A 15,630-nucleotide genomic window follows, 5' to 3' on the forward strand; every position below is an offset into this window, starting at 1 on the left:
TATTCTATTACTCAGCCTATCTATTCAGCTCTTTATTTCAACAATTCTATTTTTATACCAATTATTTCTAATTAGTTCTTTTCTATAATTGCTTATTTATTCTTAGCATTTCTAATATCCTCACTTTTTTCTTTGAAAATTTTAGTGTGCATATTTAAAATTCTTGTTTCTTCCCATTTATTCTTATTTAAGAAGAATAAAATGCTCAGCATGTGGCTTTCAGGTTTTTAAAAAATAGTGTGATCCTTATATCTTTCCCCCATTCCTGCTATTTCATATTCCACTGGGAACATGTCATTGTGGTTGTCATTGGGAACTGGGGAGATGTGGTTAAAGGATAGGCACTACTTCCAAGAGTGCTGAGCAAGTAAGAACTGTGTGCATAGTGTTTGCGAGTGAAAAGCCTTGGGAGTTCCCATCATGGCTCAGTTACTCTCCATTTTACCACCCTATTCCCAACCCTTGCTCTTGGAAAAGTCTTTGTTCCATTTGAAGGCTGTTTTGTCCATCCCATAAGTTGGCTCTCCAGATTGTCAAATCATGTGATATCTTGTGGTAATGGAGAGAAATAAAGGAAGTATGCACCTAGGAGTCAGATCTCAAACACATTGCCTGAAAACAGTAGGTATTTATTTAATTCATAAGTTGGTGGGTTGTCAAATTAGTCTCTTCTGGTCTTAACTGGAATGGCTCACATGTCTGAGTATGGACTCTCTGACCATGACTAATGTATCTGTGGGTCATTGTTCTCATGGAGAAGGCAGAGGTACAAAAGCTAGGGCAATCCCTATACCCAATTATTCTTCCAGCCTGTGTGTATGTCACATTGTTAATATCCCTTTGTCTAAAACAAGTCATGACTACCATCAGAGTGTGCGAGCACTGCAGCATTACATAGCAAAAGTTGTGGATAAAGGGAAGGGTAACAATATGGACCATGCGTGTTTACAAAATAACTATCTTTAACTGAGGCAAAGGCCTTGGGTGGCAAGAGGGTATTTAGTTTGCTAACCATCTGACTTTGGAATGGGGAGATTATCTCAATGGGTCCAGTGTCAGCCCAAGGATCCTTATAAGGGAAAAGGGAGCCAGAAAGACAATGTCAAAGTGATAAGTGATACATCTCTGGCTTTGAAGATGGAAGGGGCCACTAGCCAAGGAAGCAGGTGGCCTCTAGAAGCAGGAAAAGACAAGGAAACAGTCTTTTCTACAGCTTTTAGAGGCATCATAGCTCTGCGGACACCTGGATTTTAGAGCTCAAGGAAACCAATGCTGGACTTCTGGCCTCCAGAACTAGAAATCGGTATATTTGTATTATTTTAAGTCACCAAGTTTGTGACAATCAGACATCAATGTGATGATGCAAATACTACTACCACCAATGATGATAAAGTTAACATCACCATTTATCAGTGCTTACTATATGCCCAGAAATACCCTATAGAGCTTAACATGTGTTATATTATGGAGTGCCCAAAAACCCTTTGAGATAGGCAGGCACCTTTATCATCTTTATTTTACAGATGACATCAGGGCTCAGAAAGATCAATTGATTTGCCCAAGTTACATACTTATTATGTGAAATCTGTGCTTTTATAAAGAAACAGTTTTAATGCCCCTTCCATAAAATATTGAAGTTGATTGGACCTGGGAGGTAAGGGAGATGGAATGCATAAGGCAGAGAACATGTTTCTGTCCAATTTACCTTCAGTGCAGTGGGATATGGTGCTTTTTTTTTTTTTTTTTTTTTCAAACGAGGCCAGTTGCTTTTATAATAGGCATGTGGAAGGTCATTGATAAGGATGCCATTGCCAAAAGCATTTTTTAATATGACTCATTCAGTAATCATCACCAGACCCTAAAATGTGTTGCTGGGAACTCTTCACGTGAGAAATGATGAATTCTTTAAGAGTCATTATAATTTTCAGAAGTAGCCAAGATTCTTCCAGAGCTAAATTGAAAAAGGTGGTTACTTGTCATGAATGCCTGAGAAAATAATAACAGTGGCTAATAATAATAATAATCAGGGCTAAATGTGTTGACCCCCACTCAGTGCTCAGGGTTTGATGAAATAGAGTGATCTGGGGAAGCACAGGTCCTCAAAGTTAAATAAGTTTGTTACAGGACTTCTGGGAGAATTGAATTTGCTAGTGCCCATCAAGTAAAAGGAATGCTTTTGTAGATTTTTCTTAAATTTGACCCCAGAATCATGTGTTATGGTGCATCTATAGAGACAACTATTCAAGGAAGTACATTTTGGAATGCACAGAGCTAGTTATTATAGTTTGATAAAAATGAAAGCAATCATCAAGGTTTTCCTTTTTATTGTCTCAACTTTTACATATGTCTCCTTTTTCCCTGATTAACCCCCCCCTTAAAAAGTTTTTTTTTTTTTACAACATACAAATATTCCCTGAAGATAACTCCAAGAGGAAAGTCTAAATTACTTGATTAGCACATAATTGAGACATGTACTCTTTTTTTCAAAGTGATTATTTTGAAGAGCAACTTCTTTTGGAATGGCTAAGTTCTATAATTCCAGTCCAAGTTAGTAATGCTCTTTCCCTCTCCTTCCCGCCCTTCTCCTCTTAGTTTATAGCTCATCACTGTACACGAGCAAACATTTGTTATGGGCATTTTTCGACTAAGAGGGAGAGTCTCATTTTTGCATCCAGGCATAGCACTGGATCAGAGTAGGGCTTCCTGAAAGGAAGGGAGAGGCAAACCCATGACATCGTGGGAGAGACAATGTGGTGTAATTATTTTTCCTATAACAATCACTGTTCTATTAACATGCTTGTGATATAATGACCCCTTTCTCTTTCCGAAAGATGGAATAGGGAATTGGGCAATAAATGCTTCTCTTCTTTCCTAACAGGTATTTAAAAGCCTTCACACTGCGAGTTTCTCCTAATTGTCCCCAAACCTGAGGCTGACATATCAAGTTTATTAAGTGGCCTCGGGCAGATGATAGCAAATTGGATGTTACACTAATTGGCCCATGCAATTAGCACATAGTGTTAGGGAATTCCAGTGATGGGAGTGAATGGAGAGAGCTCCTCCAACATTTAGGAAGGGCTGTAGTAGCTCAGCTCACATTTTGGGGGGGCATTTCAGTGTAGGCAAGTTATTTCTGCTGAATTTTATTAAATGTCATAAAACCTATGACCCTCACTGGAATAAAAGAGAAAGAAAGCAGTCTTATTAAAGAGGAGCTCTGACATACCTATTCATTCGCTCCTTCACTCATTTACTTGTTTGGCAGTCATGCACGAATCTGTTGAGTTCCCCGTCCCTCTTGTTCACAGACCTTGGGATGAACTGACCACCTGCTCTCCGAGTACAGCACTCACTTAAATGTGCTCTCTGTGCATCGGCTTTGCTCACAGCCTTAATATTATCTGGACCCCTGAGGCACTGTCCTCCTGGTTGTCTAGGTAGAAACATGGGCACAAGTTCTGAGTCTTTCCTCTTCTTCACACCATAATTCAGCGCATGTAAGTGCATGAATATGCATACATGCACCCACGTCCACAATCTGTCAGGAAGTCCTATTAAATCGCACATGTCTCAAATATATCTCTAACTTTTGGCCCCCGTGTCATGCCTTATTTAGATTTTGTTCATCTTTTGCCCAGATGATTGCATCAGCCGCCTAACTTGCCTCTGGTTTCCCATTTTCTTCAATCCATTCTGCATCGTGCAACCAGAATGATTTTTGTTTCCGTAAAACAATAAAACAGATCTGATCTTTTCAGTGTCCAGCTCAAAAATGTTTAGTGATTCTCTGTTTTTCCCCCTCAAAATAAAACTGAAAACTTCCAGCTACCATTTAGAAAAGAGAAAGCTGGAAAGAGCAGAGATCTCACTGTTACAACTAAAAAACTAAATAATTTGTAAGATCACAACTTTCCCTGGATTTACCAAAAAAGCTGAGGTTGCAGGACAGCCAATGAACTCAGGACTTGGTGGAGAGATAATTGCCTTTAAGGAGAAATGGAATGCAAATGCTTCACAGCATATGCCAGGTTTCATGCTCACCAGAAGTAGTTCAGCTGAAAATGTCAACAAACTACTCAAGGCTTCATGTGGTCCCACTACTGAGTACGGTTCACCTGGGAGCCACTCAAACAGAGGGAGTTTGCATCCTCTTGTAGGCTCCTCTCCACAGATCTCTGCTGGGTCCTCAGAGAAAGTCTAGGGTAGGATGAGAGTTTAGATAAAGAACCACTGTGATACTGACTTGGAAGATGGGAAGAGCAGCTGTTGAGGGATAAGCAAGAGCCAGCCCTGATTAACCTCCCCTATTCCTCCTATGTAACAAGAGCTTGCAGGTGCTGGGGGAAGGGGACCAAAGCCTGTTGCCTTTAGGACACGTCTTGGTTATCATAGCCACTGTAGTGGCATCACAGGCTTGAGTTCAAGCCACCCTTATTTTACTCCACAATGGCCCCAAAGCACAAGATGAGTGATGCTGGCAATTCCTAGATGGTGAAAAGAAGCTGTATAGGGCTTCCGTTAAGGGTACAGTACAGTAAGATATTTTGAGAGAGAGAACATTCACATGAGTTGTATTACAATATATTACATAATTGTTCTATTTTGTTATTAGTTATTGTTGATCTCTTACTGTGCCTAATTTATAAATTAAACTTCATCACAGGTATGTATGTACATAGGAAAAATATGGTATACATTATCAGTATATAAGTATCTGTGATTTCAGGTATCCACTGGGGGTCTTGAACGTGTTCCCCTTGAACAAGGGGAGACCGCTGTACTGGTGAGAAGGAAGAACAATGGGAATTGTAATTCATTATGGGCTAGAGAAAATTGTAATTCATTAGAAAGCATTTTGTCAGTTTCTTATACACTGAGTGGCCAGATTATTATGACCACCTGACATTTGTAGGCAAATTAGCCGGACACTGCATCGTATGAGATATGGAAGCCGAAGGACTATTCGAACACCTTGCTGTCTGCAGTTACCAAGATAAAACGTCTCCAATTCGCACAGGAACACAAGGATTGGGCAGTGGAGCATTGGAAAAAAGTCATGTGGTCTGATGAATCATGTTTCCAGTTGCACAATGCAGATGGAAGTGAGAATTTTGCAGAAATAGCATGAAATCATGCACCCCACATGCATGAGTACAACCCTTCAAGCTGGTGGGGACAGTGTTATGGTTTGGGGCATATTTTCCTGGCATGGTTTGGGCTATTTAATTAGTGTGGAACAACGTCTGAATAGCACAACATACTTAAGTATCATCACTGATCAAGTTCATCCTATCATGTTGATGGCGTATCCCAATGGAGATGGCTTCTTTCAACAAGACAATGGGCCATGCCACTGTGCTAGTATTGTGCAGGAGTGGTTTCAAGAACATGGGGAGACTTGACCTTGCTTAGGTGGCTCCCACCATCACCAGATCTCAATCCAATTGAGCATTTGTGGGACAAAGTTAAAAGAGCCATCAGGCAGCTGGTTCCACAACCATCAAATCCACAGAACTGGACAGTGCTATTCATCAGGCATGGTGTCAGATTCCTTGCATCACCTTTCAATATCTAGCAGAATCAATGCCAAGAAGAATCACTGCAATATTGAAGGCAAAAGGTGCCCCAATGAAGTACTGATGGGGTGGTCATAATAATATGGCCACTCGGTGTATAATTAAGCATATACTTATCACATGATCCATTGATCTCTTAGGTATTTACCCAAATGAATTTAAAGCATATGTTTATGCAATAATATGTAAGCAAATATTCCTAACAGCTTTATTTATTATCAACAAGAACTAGAAACAGTTCAGATGTTGGATAAAATATAGGTAAAATTTCTGGTACATCCATACAATGGAATATATCCAACAATAAAAAGAAAAGAACTATTGTTTCACCATACCCTGCCAAGGACCCTGCAACAAACATTCACACAGCTCTGCTTTTAACATATTCAGTATAATGAATGTGCTTCTAACATAATCTTAAAAACAAAAAGGATATAAAAGAAAAGAACACATTGTCTTCAATGCAGCACATAGATATTGTTCATATAAAATTCCTTCCAATAGATTTTTCTCCATTTGCATAGTGTTAGTGGTGCCTGTGTTAACCAGGTGCTCCTCTAGCCTCAAGTCTGCCCTCCCTGTCAATGGAGTCACATTTGCATAGCAGATAAGAGCCTTTGTATATCACTTGGCCATTAAAAGCACAGCTTTTAAAGTCAGATAGCACTGGGGTCAAACTTTTGTTTTGCCATTTGCTGGCTTGTAGCTCTAGGCAAATTATTTAACATTTTGGAACCTCTGTTTCTTTTGTAATGGGTTTGTAACAAAATTATCCTCATGATTGTTGATTTGCAAACTGGACCTATACATGAAGGGCAAGAAGAGACCAAAGAAAGGGGCAGGCCACTCCAGATGGGGTAGGTAGTGGTTGAGTTTTTTGGCTGTCTCTCTCTGTCCAAGAGAAATGGCCATCTGAACACACCTATGAAATGCTTAGTGTTGTAATTAATGTCTCAGTGGGAAATTTCTCCTGATTGAGTTTTAGAATGACTGGAAAATGGCTAAAATCGACAATAGTTGTAGTGAAACTAAATCCAACAGAATTTTCTCCTTTTCTTTTACTCTCTACAGCCAGAGTCAGTGAACTATAGTCCCTGGGCCAAAATTCAATCCACCACCTGTTTTTGCAAATAAAGATTTATTGGAACACAGGCACCCCCACTTGTTTATGCATTGTCTGTGGCTGTTTTCATGTTACAATGGGCTGAGTTGAGTAATTACAATGGAAACCATCTGGCTCCTAAAGCCAGAACCATTCCCTGTTTCCAGAAACATCATCGTCGACCATTGTACTACAGTAATACTCAGAAAACATGAATTTTCGTCATAGTTTGTGCAGTAATTCCAATGTCACTCTAAGTTATAATTCCCTGGTGTTCAGAACACTCTATATTTATTTGGAAATTATATTGAACAAGGAAATTATTGTAGTGTAGTCTGCGGCAGTGGTGGTATTGGATGCTGTGCTTATTCACTTTGAATATTGTGTCTTCTGTAGTTTGAAGCTGATGCTCATCTTTTGTGTGTATGTGTTTGTTTTTGTTTGTTTGTTCTGTGCCCTCTAATCAAGACCTCTCCACTTCTATATTCCAAAACCAAATAGGAATGAGGGTTTGTTTCGGGAAGACCATGGTGTGGTAGAAGCAAACTGACCCTGCTTCTCATCTAAGGAAAGTATGTCATTGTGGCTGTTCACCAGGGTGAGGGGTGTCCTTAGGGATTTGGAGCCCAAACACCAGCGAGTACAAGAAGCTGCTATAACTTCCATTCATTGCACACTTGTCATGTGCTGCTCTCTGAGCTAAGCACTTCCAATGTTACCTCATTTAACCCTTAGACTATATAATTGTTGGAGAAGGTCATTCAGAGGACATGACTGCCAGATGGCCTGAGAGCTAGACTGGACAACCAGGGGCTTCTCACCCCTTCCCCTGCCCTTGGAATAGATCTTCTGCCCACTGTTCTGACAGTCAGAATTATTTTCAAGGACCAAGCCTTGAGAAGGTAAGACATTGTTGAGACCATCTGGCTGGTATAGGTGACTGAACCCAGTTAAGACCTCTCTATATAAACTAACAAACAAAATAGAAACAGACTCATAGATTCAGAGGATAGACTCACAGCTGTTATAGTGGAGGGTGGGGAAGTGGGAGCTGATTAAAAGGGTAAAGGGATTAAGCAAAAATAAAAAAAACACCTCATAGACACAGACAACAGTATGGCAATTAATCAGAAGGAAAAGGAGGTGGAGGTGTTGCAGAAAACCGGAAAAAATCAAACAATGCTTAGAGAGCTTGGAATTACATTATTTTTTTTATTTTAAATATTCACCGGTGGGCTTAAAGAAAAATGAATTCAAATTCAGAGCTACAAGCAGAACTTTCCTTTTTATTAATGAGCCAGCCTTCTGTGCGCTTAGTGGCTATCTCGCTGCTGGCCTTGAAAACAACACAATTCTATCCAATTAAAAAATACACCTGGAACAGCATGAGAGTATGGGCGTATCTAGTCCCTGGCCTACAAGGTCACACAGCTAAGTTTATCTTCTTTATTATTCAAGCAGGCTAGAAAGAAAAGTTATTTATTTATTTATTTATTTATTTATTTATTTATTTATTTATTTTCAGAATAAGAGGCCATCTAAAAAATAGCAGAGAATTTGAAACAGTAGTTTTACAAAATAGGGTTTAGGCTTCTCAGGGGGAGGTAGAAGAAGGTAAAGGGGGGATAAATGGTGACAGAAGGAGACTTGATTTGGGGTGATGAACACACAGTACAATATACAGATGATGTGTTATAGAATTGTACATCTGAAACCTAAAAATTGGTTAACCAATGTCATCCCAATAAATTCATCAAAAATAAAAAAATAAAAGGTTTTGGGGGGCAATGTGGGGCTCTACCCTGGTATGTAAGTTCTCTCGCTTATCAAATCTGTCACTTACCAATCTGGAGTGGCCTGGGACATGGAAGATGAAATCAATGTGTGATGTGATTGAGCAGAGTCAGTGCATAAAGGAGTAGCCAGGCACCGCCTTATTACTGTTCCCTCTCTCCAGATCTGTAGTCCTTTCCTAGTTTTCTCGGAATGAGTTTTGTTGTTGCTGTTGTTTGTATTCTTTTTAAAATTTACATCAGCCAGTTGTGTACTTAGATAGGTATCACTCACTATCATATTTAACTATAGATCCTTCTTACTATTTCTTTAATTAGCTTTATCATTTGGACATATGGCAATATAAAATTCTCACAGTTAATAGCTTTGCTCTTTTGCATCTTTCCATTGCTTTTCAAATGTAAAAATTCTCTATAAGTGAGAATAAACATTGAAATATTTTCTTCCTGTTTGAGATTATGAAAAATTTAATTAAGCCAAAATTATTTTATGATATTGCTACTTTTGACAGAGTTAAAGCAAATTTTTCAACAATAAACAAATGATCAATTGGGTGTATCCAGTTGTCTTAAGCTTGATAGAATATGTTACTTACAGAAACTAAAAAGATAAATACGACTGGAGGGCTATTAATTTTATGAATGCATGTAAATCCATATGAAATAAGAGAATGTTCCTACGATTTATTTATTTATTATTCATACTGGTGTGGATGCTCCTCACAAGATACTACATCATGTAGTATAGTCCTTTGCAAAGCACATAGCATCCCAAATAATTCCGCAGAATGTTAATTTATTTTTCACTATAAAAGAGTATTGTGGCAAAACACATTTGGGAAATGCTGCTTTGGGAAAAATTGTTTTTTGTTTTTGTTTTTGTTTTTTTACTCAAGGATTTCTCATAGTGTTTAATGTATGTTGTGAATTTCCAAGAGTGTAATGTAATAAACACCATCGTCTACACTAACTCAACCATAGCCTCCTCCATCCCCACCTCCCCTGACTCTACCAGAGCATCGTGCTCAGGGAACATGATTTGGGAAGAGCTGATGAGCTGAAAAGCAACCAGAACCAGACATTAGGAACTCTTAAATGAGGCCTTTAGCTGACTGGGAGTAGTTTCCTCACCTGTATAATAGGCCTTGGACTAGCATCATGATTAGAAATCTATAAAATAGTCTCCGGAAGAACTGCCCACTTCTAGCTGGATATACTGTGTGTCAGGGCTTCCTAACAAAAGCAGACACATCTGTCAACAAGTTTCTTCTGAAACTGAAAACATAGGAAGACTAGAAGGCAAACTCTAAGATCTTTTTTACCTGTGACAGTTCTTGGACCACAGCGGAACACTGGTTTATATTACAAAAATAACTTTTCATATCCTGCCCTCTCTAGTGCTATTTGACCATGGAATTTTTTCTATGATACACCTGGAAAATCTAAATAAACATGGGAACATTCAGAATAGGGTTTCCTGTATGCAGGGTCACCAAGCTTTCTGATTTGTCACAAATATTTCTCCTTACATTTGATGCCCGGCATAATCTTTTCAAAGGCTAAGTGATTGATTTAAATCATAAATTATATGGTCACTTTACTCAGACTCCAAGTCTATTCACCTTTTTGGCTCCTGATAATTTTTAAAAATAGATAACATTTTGTAATGTCAACTAAGTATAGGTCCTGTTTTAGTAAGGACTTTTTATGTACTGTCTTATCTAATTTTCACAAAACTCTATGGGTTTGGTACTTTTATCATCTCCAGTTGCAGAAGGAGAAACTCTCATATAACTTGTTCAGTGAGTGATGGAGATTTTACCCCCAACAATCTGCTTTCAGAGCTCTCTCTCCTTTAAATCTACACTACAGCACTCTTTCCAACCTCGATACCAATCATTTTAGTTCTACAACCTATGGCCCAGTCTACTATCCTGTTTCCCCGAAAATAAGACAGTGAATTATATCAATTTTTTTCTCCCAAAGTTACGCTAGGTCTTATTTTCAGAGGATGTCTTATCTTTCCATGCGCTAGGTCTTATTTTTGGAGGATGTCTTATTTTCGGGGAAACACGGTAGTATACCTTTCTCAACCTACTTCCTCCATGGAATATCTCACCCCCTCATTTCCCTTCCATGTCTTAAATCCTGTGGATTCTATAAGTCTTTTAGAACAGTCTCACTAGAAAACCTTCTGCTTAGAGCCTAGCTCATGATGACATGCAATTATTTGGCATTTCACTGGCTATTACTGTGTCTGCCATCATTTCAACACACATTCTGATGTGCCCTTTGAGAATCATAAATGTTTCATGATTAAATGCCTCTTCCCCATCCAGATTATCGTTCGTGCGGGCCTGGTGCCATGTCAGAACCTGTGCTTTTCCAAAGGGCCTCCTTAGGCGCGATGCCATCACGGTAAATGCCATCCCACCCCTCTGTCCCAAAGGGGAGGAAAATGCCAAAGATGATGAAAAACACCCACAGCCTCAAAATGCCTGTGTATTCTTGGCTCTTGGTTCCCTCCCGGTGGTATTCGGAGGTTCCCAATAGCTAGCTTTGACTTTGTTCTTTGGTGGCATTAGGCAGTCATTTTCTCCAAACCTCAGTTTTCTCATCTATAGATGATTATCTGTGCGATATCATATGTCCTGCCTAGTCTAAAGAGAGAACTTGGGGAGAATTATTTTATAAATTGTAACGTGCTATATAATCATATACAATGCTAATATGTCTTGGATCTCCAGGCATTTCTTTCTGATTTGGGAGAAGAGAGAAAAAAATTTTTATAGCAAAGGTGGAAATTTATTGAAGAACAATTACAGACCCCCACATGGGGAAGGGGAAAGAAACTCACAGCATAGACTCCAACGTGGGGAGGGGGAATGAGTCCCCGAGGAGAGAAATTGATAAGCAACATTTTCTTGATGTCTTCATCCAGTTTGAAATCTGATTTCCCCAGTTAATTCTTATGAGTATTCAGGAGAGACAGAATCTAGGAGAGCCACTCAGTGAATCCACAAGCAGCTCCCAGAGCAGCACAAGCCAAGGGCAGGTGCCTGCCTCTCCCATTAAAACGCAAGTACATCTAGAGAAATTGATTCATTTGAGGCTGCTTGTCAACCACCAAGAAAATCTTCTGCGTTGTACAAGCAGGCAGACAAGTCATCCTGGGGTTACTAAGGTCCTGGCCTCTTCAGACATCTTTCTATTGCTCATCATTTGGTGTTCCCATCCACTCCACTCACCTATTTCCCATGCTGAGCTCCAAACCTGTCCCAGGTGGATTGTTGAGCTGCAATCCAATAACACTTGGAGCCAGGAAATTAATTTTCTGATGTTTCTACTTCAACCTTCTTTTATTGCACCTTATGTTTGTCTTATATTTTCCCTCACCACTCCTGACTCCAAATATATATTTTCTTCAATACCTCCCCCTCCTAGAGAAGGCTGAGGTCAAAGAAGGTTAATTTATCAGTGCTTGAAACACTGTGTCAGGGCCAGTTGGCAAAAGAAAGAACTTGGAAGAAATGGCTGTGGAGTAGACAGTCCTTCACCCCCACAGTCCCTTTAGTGGCTTGTAATCAGGACAACAAATAAACTTGATGTAGTGAACACATAATAGGTCAAATTGGCCATTACCCTTTCAAGGCATGGCTGTGACTGTTGCCTCTGTTTCATGTTTCCCTGGTTAATGAAAGCTTTCCCCATAGAGACCATTTCTGAGTCTCTTTGAACTCTGTTGGGAAGAGTATTTTTCATCCTGGTAAGCCATCTAAATTTTCTTTTCCCAAGGCAATTTGTACTGCAGGCATGGCCTGACATTTCTCCCCTCCTTGTATTTGGTTTTATGTGCAAAAAAAAGTAAGAGTTCCCATTACTCAGAATGGGAAAGAGATTAGAAACTCACATTGGCTGAACCCCTATAATTTACTAGGCAGTGCTCTCTGTGCTTTGCATTTTTTTATCTCCTGCAGTTCTCATACCAACTCAGTGAAATAGGCATAATTATTCCTACTTTAAAAACAAGATATCCAGTTTTCAGAGACTTTGTCCAAAACAGATAGGATTTGAACTGAGGTGTGCCCGTAGATAGATGCCCTTGCTTTTTCTCATATCAGTGGAGAGTAGTGGTGTGTTGTCAGTCATTTAGATGGAAGCTGCCTATATCGTCAGTTTGTTCCAATGAACTTAGCTTTAGCTCTTGAACTGTGTGGACCAATTATTTCTCGTGGTTCTCCAAAGAACTTTAGTTTGAAGCCCCTAATTATTGCAAAGTTTCAATCCTAAGAAGACCCTTACCATGTTTTTGGGGATTTGGGGCTGATGATAACAGTGATCTTTCTGAGTAAGGGTCAAGATCACATGTAATTTAAAGCATCTGTCTCTAGGGTGCCACTCCATGTCTATGTAAGTTGTTATGTTACTTTAAAAAAACACAGTTTAATAGTTTGTTGTTTGTTTTTAGCAACTGTGAGTGGTCTAACATTTGTCAATAGAGTGCTTTATCCCATCCAGAAAATAAACATTGGAGTAAGACATATATTACTGAAAGTATGAAGCTATAGCAGAAGGCAATTGTATAAACTCCATTTGGAGAAGCTGAAGGATTATTTTTGGTCATGGTCCCAGTTTATAGTTACAGATATTGCATAAATTAGCCACATCTTCTAGAAGTTTCCTTAACAGTGTTTTATATTGTGAACCATTTTCCCCTCCTGTGGGATTTCTCCTGGAAGATTTTGGCAAGTGTCCATTGGGGGTTTTATTCAGTGTTAGAAAGCAGCCATCCTGGCTGTGCTAGATATCATTCTCATGGATCTTAAAACCTATTTGTTTCTAGTATTTCTTTTAGAATCTGAGTCAAAATTTGTCTCTAGTGGAATACTTTAACTTTTCCATGGGATTGTCTTATATTACATGAGGTTCCCAGGCAAGGACTGCTAGAGAAGCATACTTAGCCTCTTTAATGTGATGATATTCTGAAAGTATTTATGTGACTTTAATGGTATTTCTTTTACTGTAAACCTTTACCTTTAGGATAGCAAATTTTTTCGTGGTGAAGGAGGAAGCTTCTTACTAGTTTGAATGTCATCCTACAGTAGTTAAACTATTTCAAATTATGGTGGCTATTAGAGAATATGCATGGTGTCCCAAAAATGTATAGACACTTTGAATAATGATTAATTCCAATGGGTTAAATCTGAAAAGAAAGAGACATTGGAATTAATGATTCTTCAAAATGTGTATTCATTTCTTGTGCACCCTGTATTTACTCTTTTATTTTTGACAATTTGATGTGTCTTTGGAAGGACTATTGTTCAGCTACTTAAAATCAATTTGGTTTCCAGTAAGAAATTGGATTCTACAGGAAAGACTGAACTAATTACTGCATTATCCAATCTGGCATTATTCTCTTTCTTTCTTAAGAGAAGACCTAGCAACAAAAATATATTAAGTCAAGACTTATAGGAGTGTCCAAGAAATCTGTATGCACAGAGATACTGCTTGAACCCTGGAAACACAATCAAGAAATATGCTTTTATCAGTTATGTATGACCAAGTTTTTAGTTTGAGAGACTAACAATATTTCACAAGTAGGTAGTTGACTAGTAGGGGAATGTTGCTTGTCTTCATTTAGGAACTGGGTTTAGATTGCATGTGATATCAGATTTAAAGGTACTAATGGTGTGAAATCTAAAGATACTTTGTATAGTTTAGTTATTGCTCAGAGACACAGAAGATAATCCTTAGTGACTCAATCAAGGCATAATCTAAAGTAAACAATGAATCTTTGAAGTGAACCATATTGTTGAGTTAACAGCTCTAGAATAGGGCCTACCAAAGTAAATGTAAAAAAAAAGTAATTTATAATAATCTGAGAAAAATTGGTCTGGGTGCTTATGTGTTCTGTTCTAATTATTCTCTCACTGTACATGAGGGTTTTGCCCTTGAGAATCCTAGAATTATAGCTAATTATTTATTCAATTACACATAATGTAAACATATTAACCATATCTAGGATATTTTTATGGGACTTCTAATCACAATTATTTCATAATACATCTTATCTGTGAGTTCCAGGTGTAAAGTAAATTCACCTATTAAATTTAAGTTGATTTGATTTCTAGCTTGTTTACTTTCCAATAGTCTCTGGAAATATTCAGTGACATGTTGAAATATTCTGAATTGGAAATTACCCATTTCATTTTCATTTCCTGAAAAATCCCCTAATTCAGTCCTGTACTTATTTATGAAAAGATAAGCTTCTCTCTTCTTAAAATAATATTGTTTAGGAATTGTAAAGACTATATTTTAAAAGACTATTGATTCACCATTATTTGGCTTATACTTTTGAATCCTTATGCAATTTACGTGTAAGGGAAAGCCTTTTTAAATTGCTTTTTAATGGTATATTTCTATTTATTTATTTATTTATTTATTTATTTATTTATTTAGCTTTGTCAGAACCATTTTAAAAATATGCCTAACAGGGCTATTTAAATTCTCTCCTGATCTTTCTCTTCTTACAACCTTAAACAACTTTCCCTATCTACAGGGCTAATAATTTAGTGAGCAAATTAAAACTATGACCCTCCAGGACAATCTAGCAAAGTCCTGAATTCCAAACCAGATTTTGTTATAACCTCTAGAGAATTAGGAAAAAATTTACTTGTGGCCCTCAACTTTTTCTCTAATCTTTCATAAGTAGGTAGTTGAGTCAAAATACAGTTTTTTGATTCTGCCTTCTGATTTAAGAATTTAAAAGCAATAATTGTATGCAGTGTAAGTATTCTTTTCCTGTGAACATCCCCACCCTGCAAAGCAAGCTCAGTCAGTAGGAGAGAAGCTGGAGCTGAAAGAATTGGAGGAGAAGATAAGACAGATGAAGAGAGATGCAAGAAGCACAGATTTCTAAAGGTTGTACAAGAGTGCACAAGAGAGTCTTTGTAGAGATGTTCTTGAAGTCAGCTTTTTGTATATTTGAACTTAGCATACAAGTTGAAAAAGCTGACTACTGGATGTTTGCTTTTTATGCTTTTATTTCTTTCTGAAGCTCCTCTAAATTTTGACATGCAAACAGTTCCACATAACATCCATTGTTACTCAAAGTAAAAATAGTTTTGCCATTCACCAAGCTAAGCACAAAAATTAGAGT

This window comes from Pipistrellus hanaki (assembly GCF_964339955.1).
Source record: "Pipistrellus hanaki genome assembly, chromosome: 17".
Taxonomy (NCBI): domain Eukaryota; kingdom Metazoa; phylum Chordata; class Mammalia; order Chiroptera; family Vespertilionidae; genus Pipistrellus; species Pipistrellus hanaki.